The 21,825-nt window shown below is 43.1% G+C and overlaps 1 long non-coding RNA gene across 1 annotated transcript in view; it reads left to right on the plus strand.

Annotated features, from left to right (window-relative positions):
- Window positions 1–226: 226 nt before the first annotated feature.
- Window positions 227–21,825, plus strand: part of LOC109496197 — a 74,931-nt gene continuing 53,332 nt past the window's right edge. Inside the window, exon 1 of the long non-coding RNA XR_006592652.1 lies at window positions 227–4,844. This is a non-coding gene — a long non-coding RNA (uncharacterized LOC109496197). The remainder of the gene's footprint in view (window positions 4,845–21,825) is intronic.

Genomic DNA, 21,825 nt, shown 5'->3' on the forward strand with positions numbered 1-21,825 from the left:
AAGTCACCAATTTGGGTGTAGGTAATCAATGAGGCAGAAGGAAAGTGAACTTTGGAGAGTATCATCTGGTAATGTCTCCTGGAATATGTCACTTCAGGTTGCAACTGCTTGTCTGGAGCTGGTCAAATGACTCTACTGCCCACAAGGGGGCCAGGAAGTACATTCCTCATGAACCCAGAAGGTGGAGAGACAAAAATATCCAGTAAGCAGCACTAATGTTTACCCTGGATTACAAGAGGGTAGGGTCATGGGCCCGAAATTCCTTCTCTGTTGGTGGGGTGGTAATGGTGGAAGGTTTGTGTGTGTTGAGAAGATACAGTGCGCAAGTGTATGTGAGGGGAAAGGGAGGCTTGTCTCCTTTTTTAATTTTTACTTTTTAAAGATTTTACAGTTTCTTACTATGTTATATTTTTGTACCAATGCTAAGCAATACACCTGACTTCAATTTCCTCATCATGGCCTTTCCTCATCTGAACTTACACAATATTTTCAGCTTTCCCTCCCTCCCTCCTTTCTTACTTTCTTCTCTCCCTTCTTTTCTTCCTTCCTTCAATTATTTATTTCAAACAGACCTTTTATTTTGGGATAATTTTAGATTTATAGGAAAGTTGCAAAGATAGTACAGAGAATCCCCATGTACCTCTTACCCAGTTTCAATTTCCCCTAATGTTGTCATCTTACAATTCTGTGGTACTTCTTTAGGTTTTAGGTTTTAAACCCACCAAGGACTATATCTTGCAAGATCTATTATTTCCCTGTGTCTCTCAGAAAACTGTGGCTGTTGGTGGTCCTAACTTGAAGGTTAAGCATGTCTTCTGTTGACTGCAGACATGTCTAGGCTTGTCCGGAGGCCAGTAAGGCCCATCTTCCATGGGTCGGTGAATAGGAGGGATTGAGGGGCCCTTTGGGAATGAGAGAGAGGGAGGTGGAGGTGGCCAAACAGTTGACTCAAAGGCCACGGGTTGGTGTTGGAAGGAAGGAGGCTTCTGAGCTCAGCAGGAAGTATGTGGTTCAAGAGCTTTCTCTCTCTCCTGGCTCTTTGATCAGGGGGAGGGAGATTGTTATATGACAGAGTCATAATCTGACCCCGTGAAAAGCAGTGAGCACAAAGACTGTGAAGCAGAACTCAGTGGGGCACGGAAGTGATGTGGGTGAGAGGACGCTATGCATCTGAGAATCAACAGGAGGAGAGTGGCCTGAACAGAGGGCCAGACCAGCCTGCATCTGGATGGAGAAGGAGTTTCAGGGCCATTACTTTGTTAGGAGACAGACCCCATAGGAGAGCCCAGAAGACAATGTTCTCTAGCTCACATGAGCACTTTCTTGAGGGCAGTCTGGGAAAGAGCTGGGTGGAGGTGGCAGTTTCAAGGAGTCACAAATTTCCCCCCAAATTTTGTGTTACTGTTGTTGTCATTGGAACCCTGTTGCACTCTCAAGGCAGATTGGCTGGGCAAATATGAGTGACATGCATGTTGGAGTCTGGATGTTTGGTAATATTGTTGACTCACTGCCCATTACCCTTTCACGTAAGGGAAAGTCCCCAGAGGCCAGGGCCCAAAGAGGTGAGTGTTTCCTTAGCCGGTGCTCCTCAAAGATATAAGTCACTCACTTGAGACAGTTGGGCACCAACTGGAGGCCAGTAATAGACACCAATGGTCTGACCCCAATGCTCTCTGACTGAGAAGAGGGGCTTTCATGTGGGAAGGGAACACCAGGCCCACCCAAAGGAGGAGCTCAGGAGATGGGGAGGTTTGGTGAACACCACCCTCAGGAATGAAAACAGAGATCCAGAGTTTCCAGGGACTTTCAGGGACTATCCCAGGGAGGAGTCAAAATTGGGTGAAATTTTGTATATTTTAGAAGATTATCTGTATTGTTGTCTGTTGCTTAGTGAAGCTGTGGGTTTGTCTTTGGGAGCAGCAAGGGGTTGGGACACAAACCCATTCTCAGGAGAAGGTAAATGTGTAGGGTTAGCTGGGGCACAGCAGTGTGAAAGAAAGAAGTTACTATCTGAATAAAAAAAAAGTCTGTGCCTATTACATATATGGTTATAAAAAACTATAATAGATAAACACCAGGTGGTATGGAGCCCAGAAGAATGTGGCTATTGAAATTAGCTATGACCATTTATTGTTTACTGTCTGTCGGCCACTATGCAGTTGGAAAGTGCTTCACATGTGTTACCTAACAATGCTAGGAGCTGGATATTGATATTTTCTCATTTGGTTGATATAGGAACTGAGGTTTGGAGAAAACATTGAGTCACTTGTTTAAGGTCACACAGCTCATAGATATTGGAGTGAGAATTTAAATCCAGCCAATGGTACATAATGTTTAGTAGCTGTTTGACTCTCCTGCAGGATACCAAGTCTTGGGCTCAGCGAGGTCAACTCCCTCCTGATAGTTCTGGCTGAATGGATCAACTGAACTTTCAGCCATTTGACACTTACATTTAATTGATCCTGAGGCTCTGCTACGTGCTGTGGGGCCCCCACAGGGTACGAAGAATTACTTTCTCTCAGATACAGGGTAATTAAGGAAATAACTCATTTGCAAGAAACTGTAATAACTCACATGGGATTGCTGGGAGTTTTGTTCTGTGGGCCCATGTGTGTGAGGCTATGTGTGAGTGTGTACATGTGTGTGTAATGGGAGAAAGGGTGCGGGAAGAGAAGGCAACACTATGGGGGAGGGGAAGTGATGTGGCTCTAGCACCTGGTTCAGAGGGCACAGGGAACTCAGTGTCCTGCCTGGATGGTGAGATAAGAGGACTCTATGAGCGATGGTGATGTTCAAAGTCAAGTGGCAGCACACTAGAATATCTTGGGAACTTTTAAACATACCAATGCCTGGGCCCTGACTGAAGAGACTGATTTAATTGGGCCAAGTGGGGGATTGGAGATAGACAAGTAGTTTCTAGACGTCTCCTTTGAGATTCTAATGAATATCTGGACTGAGAAGTGGGCAAATGCATGCTTCCTAGCATCTCCTGGGCTCTCCCTGCTTTGAATCCAAGCCACAGATCTTTCAACAGACTTCTTGGTGCTGGGCCTCCTTGTTCTCCCTTTCGTGTGACTGCGAGGTCAGATGACCACGTGTGTGCCTGCAAGGAGAGGCCACCACCTGTTGCTGTAAATCTGGTGCAATTTCATCATCTCTTTGCCCCATGTATTTTCAGTATCTCATAACTACATCTGGATGGATAATCTGTTGTTTTCTGCCTTGTAGCAGCTTGTGCAGTCACAAGGGGATGTGTGCTGGGGCTTTTGCCCTGTAAATATAGACTGGGTGAGTTTATTTATAGGAAATTACGAAGATTACCTTTGATTGTTATTGGCCAGAGAAGGTTTTCATGTATCTCATCTGTCCTTAATTTGTTGTTGGGACAAGACTTTCAAATAAATCACTTTTGCAAAGGCCAAGTAAATTCTAACTACTTTAGAGAAAATTCCCTATGTGGCAGCTTCGGTGAGGTCTGAGGGAATGGTCAGAAATCCTCCCAGAGCAATGAGAAAGATGGAAGATCTGGGAGAGAAGAGCTTTGTCAATGTCTTTGACAATGCATGAAGGCAGTTGTCCTCAATCTTGGCCGTATGTCAGAATCTTCCAGGGGGTTTAAAAGCAAAAACAAAGACAACAAAAAGCCCAAACCCCAGGCTGTACCCTGGAATAATTGAATAAGGGTTTCTGGGACATAGGAGCTGACATCAATATTTTTTAAAGCCTCAGATGATTTGAATGTACAGCCAGGGTTAAGAAGCACTGTGTGAAGGGATAAGAGAGGTTTAACGAATAAGAGGGTGCCCCTGTGAGTTGCAAGGAAGAAAGAAGAGTAAGAAGTCAAGGTTAGAGAACAGTCACATACTGCAGCTTTGGAATGTAATAGTTAAGTCCAGCCAGCTCCAAGAACTCAGCTTAGTCTTAAGAAACTGATGGCCCATCTCCAACCATCCTTGCAACCCCCAGGTCACGAGTCATTTGCATCACGAGGCCTGGGGTACATGTGACGGCTGATGATGAGAGCAACACCTCACTTCTTCTGTGCCCCTTGGCCCCGGGGAGAGGGGCGAGGGGACTTCAAGATCATTCTGATTCTTTATGCAGCCAGTCACCCAAATGGATAACTGTCAGAGGGTTGGGAAAGTGCTGTGGGGTGGGGAGGGTATGGCTGAGAGAGCACTGGCAGACGGATCAAGGGACACAGACAAGGCACAAGTCCATCATCCAAGGCCCTAGTGAACAGGTATAGTCCGTTTGGTCAGGATGTAAGCAATCACCCAGGGACACTTTTAAAAGATGTTTTATTTTGACATAATTTCAAAGGTACAAAAGACTTGCAAGATTCTCCTCTAAAGAACCACCCCCCACCCCCGACCTTCAGCTCAGATTCACTGCTTGTTAACTTATAACCACATTTACTTTATCACTCCCCCTCTCTGTCTAGATGCACACATATTTTTCTGAACCTTTGCCCCTAAACACTTCAGCACATGTTTCCTACGAACAAGGACATTTTCTCATTATAACCACAGAACTGTGGAAATAAAGGAAGACCCACCAAATGAGAAAAGCAAAGGCTCTTTATTCTGGCTATAGCAAGGGAGTTGGCCACCATCACTTGAATTCTGGCAGAGACTCAAAGGCAGGCAGAGGAATGGGAAAGCTTTATCGGAGACACAGCAGAAGGCTTCAGGTGTGCCCCGACTGGAGGCTGTGGGCACGAGGAAGGTGGAGATGGGCTAACGAGACGTGGAGGATCCGTGTGGTTGGTCAGCGGAGCATGTTTGACTTTCCCTGCTTGGTCCTACGTTGGAAGCAGGGACAAAAATCAGGGAAGCTGTCAGGTATGAACCAAGTCCTCACCCTTTGGGGGCCAATGGTTACAGAAGTTATTGTTGGGTTTTCTGGATTGTCACTGGAGATGGCAATCTGGCTTCCTGCAAGTCTGGCTTCTAGGGCTGTTTGCTGAAGATAAGGGGCTGGTTTCCCAGGCAGGTGGCTGCAGGCTGTCAATCGGAGTTCTATTTTTATTATTTTTTTTTATTTTTTAACATTTATTTATTTTTGAGACAGAGAGAGACAGAGCATGAACGGGGGAGGGTCAGAGAGAGAGAGGGAGACACAGAATCTGAAACAGGCTCCAGGCTCTGAGCTGTCAGCACAGAGCCCGACGCGGGGCTTGAACTCACGAACTGTGAGATCATGACCTGAGCTGAAGTCAGACACTTAACCAACTGAGCCACCCAGGCGCCCCTCGGAGTTCTATTTTTACATACAGTCTGGCCACTGTCCATTTGTACATTCAGTCTCACAATATAATGATTAGCTTCAGATTTAACTTTGGGTAAAACACTGTTATCTAGAATACACTCCAACATGCCAATAAGTTCCACAAAGAAAGGGTGGTCCTAATTATGGCCATTTAGTTGTAAATCTGTGTTTAATCCATTAACAAATAATTGATACCTAGCATATTTTAAAATAAAGCAAAATCTACAAGATACTGTAGAATTTCTTCATTCTGATAACTGTAGTGTAATTCTATAATAGAAAGTAATTCCATAAGGGAATGTCCTGTTTTTTGGACATTTTGGGTGTACACAATGAAGTGTTTACAGGTAGAGGGGCCTGACATCTCAATTAAGTCATGAATGGTTCAGATAGGACAGCATGAGAGAAAGCTGATAATACATCAAAATGTAATCAAAAGTGAATCTGGATAAAGAGTGCACGGGAGTTCTTTCTACTTTTTTTACAACTTTTTGTAAGTTTAAAATCATATCAAAGTAAGAATCACACAGGCACATGTACATGTACAGGCATAACCAGGCAAATTGAATCTAAAGTTCAATGTGAACATTGAATGCTAAAATTCAGGGTGATTGTTATCTTGGATGGCAAGAGTGGAATTGGAAGGAAATGGTGACAAGAAGGGACAATTATGGAGTTTTCATGGGAAATCTCGATGTTCTATTTTTTTTTTTATTTTTTTTTCAACGTTTTTTTATTTATTTTGGGGACAGAGAGAGACAGAGCATGAACGGGGGAGGGGCAGAGAGAGAGGGAGACACGGAATCGGAAACAGGCTCCAGGCTCCGAGCCATCAGCCCAGAGCCTGAAGCGGGGCTCGAACTCACGGACCGCGAGATCGGGACCTGGCTGAAGTCGGACGCTCAACCGACTGCGCCACCCAGGCGCCCCTCGATGTTCTATTTCTTAATCAGCATGCTGATTAACAAAAGTATCATTCACTTGATGAAATTTCATTAAGTTGTACATTGATGATCAGTATGTATGCGTTGCCATGTTTTCTGTATATATGTTATCCTTTAACATAAAGTTCAAGAAAAATACTACCAAGAGATGAAAAGTAGGATACAGTCCGTATTCAAATTTTCTCAGTTGCCCTAGTCATATCCTTACTGGCGATTTCCCCTCCTAGTCCAAAATGCAACAGAAGATGATGCGTTGCATTTAGTGGTCATGCCTCTTTAATCCTCTCTAATCTGGAAGAGCTCCTCAGCTCTTTTTTTATCTTTCACAACACTGACTTTTTAGAAGTATACAGGCAGTTGTTTGTGGTGGGGAGACCCTTGAAGACACACGTGTCCCTGCTGACGGTGAAAATGTGTCCACGGCCAGAGGCCCTCCAGGTCTTGCTCCTTAGTCCTGTCCTGGAGACTCCAGGAATTGCTTGGGTTTCTGCAGCTGAGGTAACCAGCTAATGAGCCCTTTATCGAGGACATGGAAAGTCACGTCTCCAGGCAGGGCAGAGGAGAAGCTTGTAAACAGAGATTGGTACCCACGGTCATGTCCTTTAGCAGCTAATCCTTTGCAAGGCCAACAGCGTTTGTGAAATATGTTTTGGTTCCGTTTGCGGAAATATGTTCTTTCACTAGCTCAGCCTCCCTCTCCACTTTGCCTACATAGACACTGGGTTTTCCCCCTCTTCTAACCTCTCCCCTCCGTCTCCTCCTCGCTCCGGTTTCCCATCTCTGCAAAGATGCCAGAAACATTTTCCAGGCCCTGAGGGGAGAAGGTCAGGGTGCTGTTCCTGCAGGATGGGGTACAGTGGCAGCCATTTGTCCCAGGACAGTTGAAATTGGTGCGCACGCGCGTGCGTTTGTGTGTGTGTGTGTGTGTGTGTGTGTGTGTGTGTGTGTGTGTGTTTGAAGAACATCAGGGACACAGAGAAGGTCTTGTTTAGGGCCTGAATAGCTTTGAGGGCAGGCCTGCCACTCTGAAAACATTCACCCCTCAGTCACTCCCAGCTGCTGTCAAAGAGTGATTTCTGGATCTGTCAACAGCCTGGATGGTAGTTAAAATTCCCTCTATCTTCATCCCTGCTAATACATTGAGCAATAACAAGCTTTTATTTATAGGGAATTGGACTAAAATAAGTGTGCTCTGTGTAGCCGTAAGATTATGGTCTTTGGTGTTTGATTGTCTGGCTTAACTCTTTTCTTTGACATCTCACCATGTGTCCCTGAACAAATTGCTTAACTTCAGGTTCCTTAGAAGTGAAATTGGGTGATATTAGTTCTTTCACAGTGTCACAGTAAGGATTAAATGTCATGATAAACGATGGCATTTAGCACAGCGGTTGGCCAATAGCAGGCCCTCGTCAAACGTTAATTGTTATCATTACTTTGCTTATCACTTAAGTGGAAAGTTAAAACCCATTTGCTAAAACTTATTTTCCATGGCCATTGTGGAAAGAATGTTTTGCTGTCACTGAGGTATGGATTTAAATCCTGGCTGTGCCCATCACTGGCTAGATGACCTTGGGCAAGTGACACTTCTCTGAATCTCAGTGTCTCCCGTATGGAATAGGAATAATGTCTTCCTTGCAAATAGGTCATATCGAACAAGAGAACCCAGCGCAGTGCTTGGTGCAGAGTGGATGCTTAATAAAGGTAACTGCTTGTTATTTTCTTCCTTCCTCTCCCCACTGCCCCCACATCGGCTGAGTCTCATTTCTCAAACAGGAAGGAGAACAGCTATTTTGACTTGTGTCAGGGTAGCGATCGGGCTAGAATTCCTTAGGTTCATCATTATTGGAGTTATTTACCACTTAATAAGCGTCTACGGGGGGTCTAAAAGGCTCTCACCAGGACCAACGTCTTGCAGTTTTTCTTTAGGCCCAGCCAAGGGAAATAACGGGAAATGGGGAAAATTAGTTTTTTTGTGCCTTGTTCCTGACTTTCTTTCCTTGTGGTGCCTCCAGCCTGGGGGTCCGGAGTCTTATGCTTTCCTTTGGTCCAGCAGGGGCCTCCCACCAGATTCCTCTCCTTCCTTAAGAAACCCCCATCTCCGGGGGCGCCTGGGTGGCTCAGTTGGTTAAGCGGCCGACTTCAGCTCAGGTCATGATCTCACGGTCCGTGAGTTCGAGCCCCGCGTTGGGCTCTGTGCTGACAGCTCAGAGCCTGGAGCCTGTTTCCGATTCTGTGTCTCCCTCTCTCTGACCCTCCCCCGTTCATGCTCTGTCTCTCTCTGTCTCAAAATTAAATAAACGTTAAAAAAATTAAAAAAAAAAACCATCTCCTAGATCATTCCCTTCTTATCACCCTACTCAAATTACTGGTCTTTTGCAGTATCCTCTAGGACCTATGAGAAAATGGGTAAGCTAAGCCACGAGGCTCGTTTGAGCTAAACGGTAGTGGGTAATTGTTGATTAATATGTTGGTTTTGTTTTCAGGGTATTTACTTGTATTTTAAACAGAGGCCTTTAATCTTAGGTTCCTAGTTATTTTAGGATTAGAGACTTTTCCAGGTTTGTACTCCTCATTTTCCTGTGAAGGTCAAGACCCCACCGTTAACAGCAGAATGTGGGTCAGAAGTCAGGTTTTCTGATTTCTAGTCCAGATTTCTTCCTGCGAGAACAGAGTCACTATGGGAATCTTTGGTTCCAAGGTAGGTGAGCTGGGAAAAGAACTTTGGTCAGCTGGGCTGATGTAGTACCTCCTTCTTGATGAGCGAGGGCCAAGGGCTGTGATGTGCCTTGAACTTGAACCACCCACCAAAACTTTGCCAAGAATCATCCAGTAACAGCTTGGAGGGATGAGTGTCAGACTTCCATTTTTTAATTTAATTTTTGAGGTGGTTTTATTTTCTGGATTAAAAAAGAAAACAACTTTTATTCATTTGCACAGGGAAAAATAAATAGATTCTAAGTTACCGGAAAGGTCATTTTTATTCCAAAATCTAGACATATTCAATTACACCCTCATTAAGAATGAAATCTCCCCTCCCCAGTAACTAAGTTCTTCTCAGGGGCTCCACTATGGTACCTGTGACTCCTCTGAGCCTCTATGTGTGCCTGGCACCGAGAGGGGGCCATGCATTGCTTTAAACCCTCTCAGCTCACTGCCAGTGAGCCTAAAGCTTCAATCACTTGGTGCCCCGAGGGATTGCATCTTTGCTGAAGGCTAATAATAAAATCATCACCTATTAGTGCAGTGGTGAGGCAGTGGGAAGGGTCCCTAGGGCATGGGAGACGGGAAGGGTAGGTTTTGATGGAAGGGATGGGTTGGTTAAAAAAAGAAAGAAGGGAAAGGAGAAAACACTTCTAGAACTTAAGTTATTTCCTGAATAAGCCACTTGTGGGTGGGGAACCTTAGTTTGGGGAACAAGCGAGGAATGGAAGGGCAGCATGAAGAACAAAGGCCAAGGAAGAGAGAGGTCTTACTAAGAACAAAGTTGAGAGAAGGCAGCCAAAGTGAATTTCACCCACTTCCGGAGTTTGCTGGCATTGCCTCCATGGTTGAAAGCTCCAGGCTCCTCCCTCTGAGACCCGTCAAATGCCCCCTTCCATAGTATTTGTTTTTGGGGCCGGCTGTGGGAAGAGATGAATAGTACACCAACTTAACTTGCAGAGATCTTTTTCCCTCTTTTCCTTGTTCCCAAATAAACCTTCAAGCAAGAAAGAACACACAGACCTTGACCCGATTCATGTCTCACCAAAGCCGGACTGTGGGAGTCCAGTGCCTATAAATCAGCTTCCCTCTCTGAACTCCTCAAAGAAAATCTTCCCCAAGGCAGTCGCCTCATGCCAGACTTCACACACACTGACCAGCCCTTTGAAATTCTGTCTGCAGATAATGGCAGTTACAGCCGGCCTGTCTTACTGAGAGAATCGTGTTGGCTGCGATATAATCCAGAAGAATCCCCAAGGTGGCTGATGAGATTTGCCTTTTGGAGGAAAAAATATAACAAGGACTATATTGCATTTAACATTGTAGTTTAAAGACGTCTTTAGTCTTGCAGCCCTAGATATTTCAGGTTTCTAAAATTAGGCAGGTGATTGTCTTCAAGCTCAATTTAGAAGTGAACTGGGGGTTAGTGAGGATTCAAGTACCATCTCCTCTACTGGGTTTTTTTTATTGATGTGGGCTTTTCTTAACCTTGGGGTCCAACCAGACTTCAGGCTACAAATAGCTAACACTGGATTGTCAGGGGCTCAAGTCAAGGCCAGTTTGGGGACACAGGGTGAGGGAAAGTCTAAGTATATATGTCTGTTAGCTCTCTGAGTTGTGTATCCAAATCATCGTTTTAGTCCATGATATCAGAATCACCTGGATGCTTGCTTAAAATGTTTGCTTAAAATATTACCAGGCTGTACCCAATCTGACTGGTTCAGAAATTTGGGGGAAAGGTGACAGCCTGGAACTTTACATTTTATATAATTTCTCCATGTGAATCTAACGCACATCAAGGGTTGCTTTTATAAGATTCAACTCCTAAAAATTTTAATACCTGTTTACAACCTAAATTTCAAATTCTTGGGAGAGAAAAACCATGATTGGTTTCATGTTCCAATGATCTTTTGCTGAACAACAAATTACCCCCAAATTGTTTAAAAAACAATTCTATCTCATGATGTGTGGGTAAGGAATTTAGGCAGGGCTCAGCTGGTGGGGCTGATAGCAGGCTGAAGGATCCACTTCCAGACAGTGCATTCCCATGACCAGCAGGTTGTTCCTGGTTGTTAGCTGGGAGTTCAGCCAGATCACCAATGGAGAGACCTCTGTCTCTTTCATATGGGTCTCTCCATGGGGCTGTTTGGCTTCCCCACAATACAGTCGCTGGGTTCTAAGAGCAAATGCTTTGAGGGACTAAGATGGAAGCTGCCAGCTTCTTCTGACATAGTGATAGATGTCAGACAGCGTCACTCTACCATATACTGTAAGTCAAGAAATTACTCCCAGCCCAGATTCAAGCATAGAATGAAACACACCTCCCCCACGATGATGTGAAGAATAGCATGTGCATAGAGAGAGGAAAGAAATCAAGGGTGCTCATCTTTGAAGACTTTTCTACTATACCTTGCGTGGCTCAGTTGTTGGCTCCTGCACCAATCAATCATGGACACAGGGATGGGGACATGATACAGATTTAGTCACTGGGGGCTCAACCTGGCATACTGAGGAGGGCACCCATTAAAACAGGCACTCTAAGGGATGTCTGATGATTATAGAATCTTATAGATTATCTAGCTTGAGCATTTACTCAAATTAGGAACTGCCCTTAGGCATTGGCTATCCTTTCCATAAGGCACCCTGTTCCATTTTCAGACAGTTATAGCTATTTAAACCTGATTCTGGTTCTCTGTAATACCCATCTATTATCCATTAGAATAACACTCAACTATGGATTGTTTTTTTAGACTGCAAGTTTCTCCATCAGGCTTAAACTCTTTAAGGCCTGGGCCTGTGTATTTTATGTATCCAGCCTCAGTCCCTGGCATACAGTAAGTGCTAAGTAAATGCATGTTGAATGTTCTTGAATGAATAAAAACATTTACTTTCCCCATCTACATAGAGAGAGTTGAGTTTGAGTTTGATGTGGATATTGAGTTCCTACCTAATAGTTCGTTATTGCTCCCATGTTTTTTTTTAAGCAAAAATCATCTGAGGTAATTTATGGTTAAAATGTAGGTGATAAATCAAGTGAACACTGTCCTAAATATTGGCAACTGAAGCTAAATTCTTTAAAATCATAGGGAAAAATTTATCATTTTGGAGCCAGGTTTGAAACAGCCATAAACAAAAGCATTATGTGCTTTGTTGTTTAATTTAAAGGAAAGTCAGCAAACTGTACCCCCCACCCACCCTGGGCCAAATCCTGCTTGCCACTTGCTTTTGTAAGTAAAGTTTTATTGAAATACAGCCATGCCCATTTGTTTCCTTATTGTCTATGACTACTTTTGTGCTTCAACAGAAGAGTTGAGTAGTTGTGGCAAACTATGTATTCTCTCAAAGCCTAAAATATTTACTATCTGGCCTTTCACAGAAAAAGTTTGCTAACCTCTGATAAAGGGCTTGTTTTACTCCATTTGGTGTCATGAGAAAAATGCCATAAACTGGGTGACTAATAAGCAACAAACATTTATTTTTCACTTTCTGGAGGCTGGAAGTCTGAGATTAGGGGGACAGTGTAGTTGGTTTAGGGCTGTCTTCCAGGTCGTAGATTCTTACTGTATCCACATAAGATGAAAACTGGGCTAGGCAGTGATATGGGGTCTCTTTTATAAGAAAATCCCATTCATAAGGGCTCCACACTTAGGACCTGATTACCTCCTAAATGCGTCACCTTCTAATATTATCATATTGGGCATTAGGATTTCAACATGTAAATTTTGCAGGTGGGGGTGGGGACAAACATTCAGACCATTCTAGGGCTCTTCATGACCCTTTGATTTTGGTTATTTTACTTGGCAACTTTGAAGGAGTCTTATCTCCACATTTCACATTTCCAGACTTTTTTTTTCCCAGCCCAAAAGAACTCTTCTCCAGCTTGTCCATGGTGGGGTCTCTAGTAATGCTGAACTTTTAGGTAGAAACAAAGTAATGGGATTTTAAAAAATTGCTTTACTTGGACAATTAATAAGGGTAGATCATGAACCAGCATAAGGAGCAGAAGACTTTTAACTTAAGAGAATGGGTTTGGGACCCATCCAATTAAACCCTGTAATAGACATTTATTGTTCTTTGGTTGTCCAGGTTGCATTTCTCCTTTCTTTGGGTAATAGCAACTTATTTTTTTTATTTTTATTTTTTTTAGAGTTTATTTATTTTTGAGAGAGAAGAAGAGAGAGAGGGAGGGGCAGAGAGAGAGAGGGAGACACAGAATCCAAAGCAGGCTTCAGGCTCTGAGCTGTCAGCGCAGAGCCTGACGCAGGGTTTGACCTCAGGAATGGCGAGATCATGACCTAGGCTGAAGTTGGATGCTTAACCAACTGAGCCACCCAGGCACCCCAATAGCAACTTATTGACTTCTGGGTAATTATCTCTTTCCACTAAGTGCTGTCTTGGTTGAATCAAAGTACCTCACCTTACCCTACCCAAAGTTAGATATATGACTCAAGCTAGGGCTCTTTGACCCAAAGATGAACAGAATGTTGAAATTGATACATCCTAGTAATGGTGGCCTACAAGACATCCTTCTCTTTCTGTTGCCTAGGGTCCTGGGGATGCTCTGGTCCCTGCCAGATTTACCAAGCTTTCCTTTAATTCTGTGAACCACCTGTATTCTTTCAACACTTCCCTGTCTAATTAAAATTAGTCAAATTCTGTTTCTTACAACCAAAGACCCTAAATGATACAAATAGACAAATAATAAAAATCATATGAGAAAAAGAAATGTTCCAATAAATGCAAATCGAAATAAGTCTTTATAGCCTATAAAATTAACAGAGATTCAAAACAATTGTATCAAGGATGTAGTGAGATACATGTTCATGCAAACTTTCTCTGAGATTGTTAATTGGTGTTTCCTTTCTGGCAATTATTTTTTTATAATATGTGTCAAGAGAATTGAAAAAGTTCATGTCTTTTGACCTGGCAATTCTGCCTCTAGGCACTTGTGCCAATAAAAGAACAAGATATGGAGGTACAGATTTATGTAGAAAGTGTTCAGTGTTGTTTATAGTAACAAGAAATAGGAATTTACTTAAATTCAATATATTAGGAGGATGGTTAAGTAAATGAAGGAGGTGATATTATGTAATAATTTAAAAAGTATGGACTCTGGAGTTGGTCAACCTGGATTTAAGTCCTCTTCTGCATCTGACCAGCTGTGCAACCTTAGACCAATTGCTTAGATTTTCATCTGTAAAATGTAAACAAATGATTTTATCTAATTGTGGTTGCCAGCCTTCCAGGATGGTCCCCGTTGATAACTGCTTCCTGGTATTCATGTCCTTCCGTAGTTCCTTCTCACATTGGAGAGGCTGACCTGTGTAACCAGTAAGGTATTGTGAAAATGACAGACTATGGTTTCTGAGTCCAGGCCATAAAAGACATGTGGCTTCCATCTTGCTCTGTTTTGGATTACTTGCTCTGGGGAAATTGAGTTGCCATGTTGGGAGGGCACTTAAGCAGACCTCTGGAAAGGTCCGTGTGACAAGGAACTGAGGCCTCCTGCCAAAAGCCATGTGAGTGAGCCATCTTGGAAGTGGATCCTTCAGTCTTGATGAAACCTTCAGATAAAACATGCCGGATAACTGGTTGACATCTTGATGGCAATTTCACAAGAGACCTCTAGCCAGAACCACTCAACTGAGCTACTCTCAAATCCCTGGCTGTGAAGTAACAAACGTTTATTGTTGTTCCAAGCTACTAAGTTTTGGAGCAATTTGTTATACAGCAATAAACAACAGGTCATTTAACTTCCCCGAGCCTCAGTTAATTCGTTTGATAAATGGGGACAATACTGCCTGCCCTGGCTTTTTGTGCAGAACAAATATGATTAGTGAAGAATTACAGGTCTACCATTATTATCTGAAATCTTAGGAACAAGATATGTTTGGGTTTTAAGAATTTTTCAGCTTTTATTAAAGTGATAAGATGCATTATTTAAAAATTTTTTTTAATGTTTATTTCTGAGACAGAGAGAGAGCACACCCACACATGTGTGGGGGAGGGGCAGAGAGAGAAGGAGACACAGAATCTGAAGCAGGCTCCAGGCTCTGAGCTGTCAGCACAGAGCCCCACACGGGGCTCGAACCCACAAACTGCAAGGTCATGACCTGAGCCAAAGTCAGTCACTCAACCGACTGAGCTACCCAGGCACCCCAAGATGCATTATATACTATATTCTGAAACAACCCATCGGGGTCTGATTCAGCACCTCATAATCCAACAGTGATATTCTGGCATGAAAATGTATGAGTATGCACCTGAAATGGAGAAATAAAGACTAAAAATAGTCTCATGTCAGTTTTTCCTGTCAGGATTTGCTGCCAAATGAATTCACTGCCAATATACAAAAAGGAACAAAGAAGCAGAATTGGTTTTCAGAGCTTTTTGGATTTCAGAAATGTGGTAGGAGACTGTGGATTTCTATGTTTTTTATCATCTAGGTTGATTTCTTTCCAAACACTAGCTCTCTATCTTACATAGTTGGTCTCTGGTTATTTTTCACCCATTTATTTAGATTAATGAGGAAGAGACCAAGGTGGCTTCCATCACTCTTTGGAAATCCAAGGGGTGGTAGGTTGAAGCACTGGAAAAACCAGAGTTCCAACAAGAGCATCTCTCCCCTTATGAATTTAGTTCTCATTTCTGGGTGAACACCTGCTAGTCATGACCCCAGAGGAGATCAGTGAATCATCCAGTCATGGGGTTTAGAGATGATTCAGCAAGATTGAAGTGGTATCAGGAGTGCTTTTGGCTGAAGATCTGGAAGGTACTGATTACACATCCAATTATGTAACTAGTCCTGAGGCTCACATTGTGGTACAACCTGATTCTCACCCAAACTAAGCATGAGACAGGGCCCTCACCTGGTAGGGCATGATTTCCTGGTAGATCCCAGGCCCTGGGAGTCCAGGGAGATTGTTCCTGCCAAGATAGTTCTCTTTCCTCTCTGTAGAGAATGGAAGATGGACTGAGAGTCAGCCCTGTCCATTTTAACCCTCTCAACATCGTCCTCTTTCTCTGAGGCAAGGCCAGGGGTGATTTTGGGGAACCAGAAACAATTCCCTTGTCATATCTTCTTGAAGCGTTGTCTTCAAAACACGTCTATGAGTGGTATTGGAGGAGGACTTCACTGTGCTGAATCAATTCCTAATGTCCAACATTCAATAATTAGAGACTCATTCAATTAAGACTTATTCCCTAGTTCTCATAGGTAGAATAATGTACTAGAACTAGAAGTCATGAGCTTGGGTTCAAACCCCATTTCTGCTGCTGACCATGAACTTGGCCAAGTCATTTTATCTTCCTGAGCTTCATTTTTTTTTTTATTTTTTTTTAACGTTTATTTATTTTTGAGACAGAGAGAGACAGAGCATGAACGGGGGAGGGGCAGAGAGAGAGGGAGACACAGAATCGGAAACAGGCTCCAGGCTCTGAGCCATCAGCCCAGAGCCCAACGCGGGGCTCGAACTCACGGACCGCGAGATCGTGACCTGAGCCGAAGTCGGACGCTTAACCGACTGAGCCACCCAGGCGCCCCCCTGAGCTTCATTTTTATCAATCAAGTAGGGGGGAAAAGGAAGGGACTCTATTAACTTTAATATTCTACAATTATCTTTGGGAATCTATGTGTGAATCCCTTATGTGAACTCTCCATTCATCCCACAAATATTTGTTAAATTCTTATGGTATGTTTTATTCTAGGCATTGAAGATATACTGTCTTGGCTGCTAATTTATATCCTACTATGATAAGGCAGAAAACACATAAATCTTAAAAGAAAAAGTAGAGGTTGTGATAAGTGCTACAAGTAAAATAAAGCAAGAGACTAGAGAGTGAATGTGGTGTGGTGTGAGGGAGTACCCATGACTACACTAGGCAGTGGTCAGGGAAGGATTCTTAGAGGGAGCTGAGATTTGAGAAGGAACCTGATTATCACTTGATAGTATTTGTTGAATGTATGAATGAACAAGAAGGAGATAGTCATGGGAATATTTGGAGGAAGAACGTTCCAGGCAGAGGAAACAGTCAATGGTAAAGATCCTGAGTTGAGAATGACCTTGGCATATTTGAAGACTAGAAAGAAAGAGGTGGGGCTGAAACATAGTGAGTAGAGTATCACTATGAAGTCAGCAAGAAAGCCAAGGTAACCAGGGTCTTGAAGGTTTTATTCTGAATGCTAAGGGAACCATTGGCAGAGTGACATAATCTGATTTACACTTTAAAAATATCATTCTGCAATGTGATACAAGTTCCCACCCACCAGAATGGCTAACATGAAAAAGAAACACAATATCAAGTATTGTTAAAGATGTGTAGCAGCTGGAATTCTCATACACTGCTGATGGAAGCAGAGACTGGTATGACAAGTTTGGAAACTGGCCATATCTATAAAGCTGAACATATGTACACCCCATGACCCAGCAATTTCATTCCTAGTTACATACTCAACAGATAGGTAAACATATGTTCACCAAAAGGTATGTACAAGAAAGTTTATAATAGCTTCAAATGGGACACTACATAAATGCCCATCAAGAGTAAAACAGAAACGTGAATTGTATTATCGTTGTATGGTCCAGTATTATAAGCAACAAGAATGAACAAACTATACTACACATAACCACATGGATGAATTTCACAAAGTTAATGTTGAGCAAAAGAAGCTGTACTGAAGAGTTCAAACTATCTATTCCCATTTATATAAACTTCTTAAACAGGCACAATTAATCTGTGTTAGAAGTCCAAATAGTACTTCTTTTTGGAGAGTCTAATGACTGGTAGAGTTGTGAAGGGGCCTTTTGGGGTGCTGTAATGTCCTGTTTCCTGACCTGGAAGCTGGTTATATGAGTGTGTTTGGTGGCTTTCTCTAGTCATCCCTTTATTCTTGCTTCCCTAGACTAAAAGGATGTTGAGCCTAGAGGGGTGGAGTGAAGAATGTGGGTGGGTATTTTTTGCTGGCCATCATAGAGCAATGTCTTCTTTTCCCTTTACAGTTGCGATTTTCTTCTTATTTTTTTTAAATGTTTATTTTTGAGAGACAGAGACAGAGTGCGAGCAGGGGAGGGGCAGAGAGAGAGGGAAACACAGAATCTGAAGCAGGCTCCAGGCTCTGAGCTGTCAGCATAGAGCCCAATGCGGGGCTCGAACTCATCAGCTGTGAGATCATGACCTGAGCTGAAGTTGGACACTCAACCGACTGAGCCACCCAGGTGCCCTGCGATTTTTTTTATTAATTTTTTAATGTTTATTTATTTTTGAGAGAGAGTGTGCACACGAGAGGGGGGGTGGGGAGGGGCAGAGAGAGAGACACACACAGAATCCAAAGCAGGCTCCATGCTCTGAGCTGTCAGCACAGAGCCTGATGTGGGGCTTGAACCCACAAACTGTGAGATCATGACCTCAGTGGAAGTCGGACACCCAGGTGCCCCGATATGATTTTCTTCTTTTTAAAAAATGTTTATTTATTTATTTTGAGAGAGAGAGTGCTAGTGTGCGATCAATCAAGTAGGGGGAGAGGAAGAGAGAATCCCAAGCACCTTCTGGGCTGTCAGTGTAGAATCCAACACGAGGCTCAATCTCACAGATCATGACTGAGCTGAAATCAAGAGTCAGATGCTTAATTGACGGAGCCACCCCGATGCCCCAACAGTTGTGATTTTCTCAAGAGTGTTTGGCAGATGAGATTCATTCATTTTACAGGCAAGGACATTGTAGCTTAGTGACCTGCCTGAGGAATCCATCTCTCTTCAGGGAGAGCCAAACCTCAAATCCAGGTCCTCAGATGTTTTTTCATGAAGCCCACTGCTGTTTCTGTTTCTCCATGTTGTCTCTCTGGATTGGACCAACTGGTCACCCAGGCCTCCTTCCAACTCTCTGACTCAGAAATGTTACATTTGCATTTGAGAATTTGAATCTTGAAACTAATCTAAGAAAGTACAGTGCTTCGACCATTATGTTTATTTATGGAGTCTTATATCTAATTATTTTTCAAAGCAATGTTTTTAATTAAGGAGATAAAAATATTGTAAGTTAAAAAAAAGAGGTGGAGAGATCTGTTAAACTTTGGGGGAAGAAATGATGGTTTTCATCATTAGATTTTCTCAGCCCCACTGCACGGACATATGGAATTGTGTGTGACACATTTTTGCTTTAACCACAAAATTTCATGAATTTTCAGTCACTGAATAATGAAATGAATCATCATTCTAGATGAAAAGGAGGCAATTTTGAGGGCAAAAAAATATTTCCCTGAAGACATTTTGAGAAACTAAGGCCTTGACCACATTCATCAGGACTGAGCCCTGCTGGGATAAGTGTACTGTGCCTTTGGCATGGAAGAGCAGGTCACGGTGTCCCCATCGGATGAGGAGCTGGTGGCCAGTATCTGAGATCTATTTAGTCTCTTTTTCTATGTATCTACAGCTATAGCTAATAGGTAAACATTCTTTGTTAATAGGCAAGTAAGAGTTTTCTTTTTGGCCAGTTGAACTGGGACTGTGGGGCAGCAAGGAGAATAGCACTTACTGAGTGCCTATTGGGTGGGTCCTCCACTACCATTTTATTTGTTACCTATTCTGGTGGAGGCTATTTATTCTTCCACATACAAGGACCTCATAGGTATGGAAGTGAAGCTTGAATTTTTTGAGGTGGGAGACCATTGAAGGGGTTTAAGCAAAGAAGAGATCTGGCCAGGTTTATCTTTCAGAAAGATAAATGGATCTATTGATTTTCCCCAAGCCCGCTAGGATTGCCCCTAGCAGGGGACGGGGAGCTAGAAGAGGAGACTTTGGAGCCAGGAAGAGTGGTTAGGGGGCCTGTTGTATAGTCTGGTGAGAGATCATTGCATCCCTATGCAATATACCCATGAAGCTTTGCCACCTCCTCCCCCTCCATCCTTTCTGCTACCATTGTTATTTACAATGTCATTGTAAATTTAAATTTTAAGTGTCACTGACATTCAAAATGTCACTGTACACTTTACTTCTACATCAGTTATTATCCCCAGCGTTCATAGTGGCTACTGTTGCTTTAGACATTTATAAGGTCATCTCAGGTGCTTCCCCCTCATCAAGCCCTGAGAATGAGGAAAATATCATAATGCCTAGAATATAATTTGGCAACTATGTCCTACTGGGGTAAGTGGTTTGCCTGGGGTCTTCTTTCACGTGGGAGGATTTAGAGGGTGACCGCTTAGGATTTTGTGTCTCATCATTATGTCCAGGGAGGAGATGGGTTACAGGCAAATGCCCACTGTCCTCTGTGACGGGCACAGACATGTGAAGACTTGTAAACTGTTACATTAGTGGCCATACCTCATCATCCTTCCTGGGGATGGGAATAGCCTGCCATCTAAACTTTCTGGGCTTCTCCATGCTTCCACTGGTTGCCAGCAGAGTGATCTTCTTACAACACTCACCTGGATAAAGACCACTGTGCCCTCCCATGCCAGTCAACCACTTCCCCATATTTCTCCCCTTCTCCTGTGTCATTCCCCAAACTTACCTTCTCTCTCTTTTACGCTCATCCTAAATGCCTGGATTGCCATTCATTCAATTCATTCATTCATTCATTCATTCATTCATTCAACAAATCTTTGTTGATTGCCTTCTCTGTGTCAGGTACCAGGGAAACAGACGTGAACAGGGCAGCCATTCTCCATTCTCAGGGATCTTCCATTTGGATGGGGATGTCAACTAAATAAACTCAGGAAAGCAAGTAAGACAATAAATAATTATGATTAAAAGGTATGAAGGGAAGAAATAAGGACAATGCAGTGGGTGGGATGGGGGCTAGGTTAGGGTGGTCAGGAAGGGTGCTGAGGAGTGCGAGAAGCTTCTTGTGTTCACTGAGCTGGGTAATGCAGGTTCAGTGCTTAGTAAATGGGCAAATCCATTAACAGCTTTAGTTTACTCTTCAGATAAGTAAGCCAAATCAATCTATACTCCAAGTGGGGATTAATTCTGTTTTTTCTTTTTTTCTCAAATACTCGACAAAAGATAAATGTCTCAGAGACTCTGCTAATGAATTCTGCTATTTTTCTCCTTGGTCTTATCTTGAGCATAGATGTCTCTGCATTGCTTCCCTCCCAACCCCTTTTGGAAGGTTCTGATTTTGCAGTTGTCCTGAGGTGGCCCTCTTGTCTCTGAATGTGCGCAGTGCTGATGGGACTGTTGGGGAAACTACAAAGACAGCCTCTCATTCTGAATAGGACAGAATTTCCTGTCTGTATCTTTCTAACTTAGAAACACCTCACATTATTGAATCCCTGTCTGTGTCCTCAAAGCACCATTTTCCTGGACAGCTGGCTTGTTATGGGAGCATTACTGGGGAATTCTGGATTGCATGCCCTGGAATTCTAATTAAATCAAATAAGTGAAATCAGGAGGAAGAGAGACTCATGGATGTCTTTAGGGAAAGCAAAAAACCAAATTCCCCACATGAAGAGAAGAACGTGGCATTTGAACAGGAGCCTAGAATTCCTATAAGATTGCGTGAAAGCTGACATTTCAGAAAACAGACTTCCTTCTCCCCAGCATCCTTAGCATCGGATTCACTCTCATGACATCACCCCAAAGGCTTATGTTGGCAAGATCAAAAATAGGACATTATGGGTGACACTGTGCTAACAGATTAGTTCTCTCAGATAACTTCTTATGCCCGACCCTAATTCCTTCTTTTTTCTTTTACTGTTTATTTATTTATTTTGAGAGGGAGAGCAGAAGAGGAGCAGAAAGGGGTAGAAAGGCTGGAGAATCCCAAACAGGCTCTGTGCTGTCAGTGTGGAACTTGATGTGGGGCTTGAACTCATGAATCGTGAGATCAGGACCTGTGCCAAAATCAAGAATTGGATGCTTAGCTGACTGAGCTCCCCTGCAACCCCCCCCCCCCCCGCCCAATCAACCAA

This window comes from Felis catus, chromosome F2, assembly GCF_018350175.1.
Source record: "Felis catus isolate Fca126 chromosome F2, F.catus_Fca126_mat1.0, whole genome shotgun sequence".
NCBI classification, from domain to species: domain Eukaryota; kingdom Metazoa; phylum Chordata; class Mammalia; order Carnivora; family Felidae; genus Felis; species Felis catus.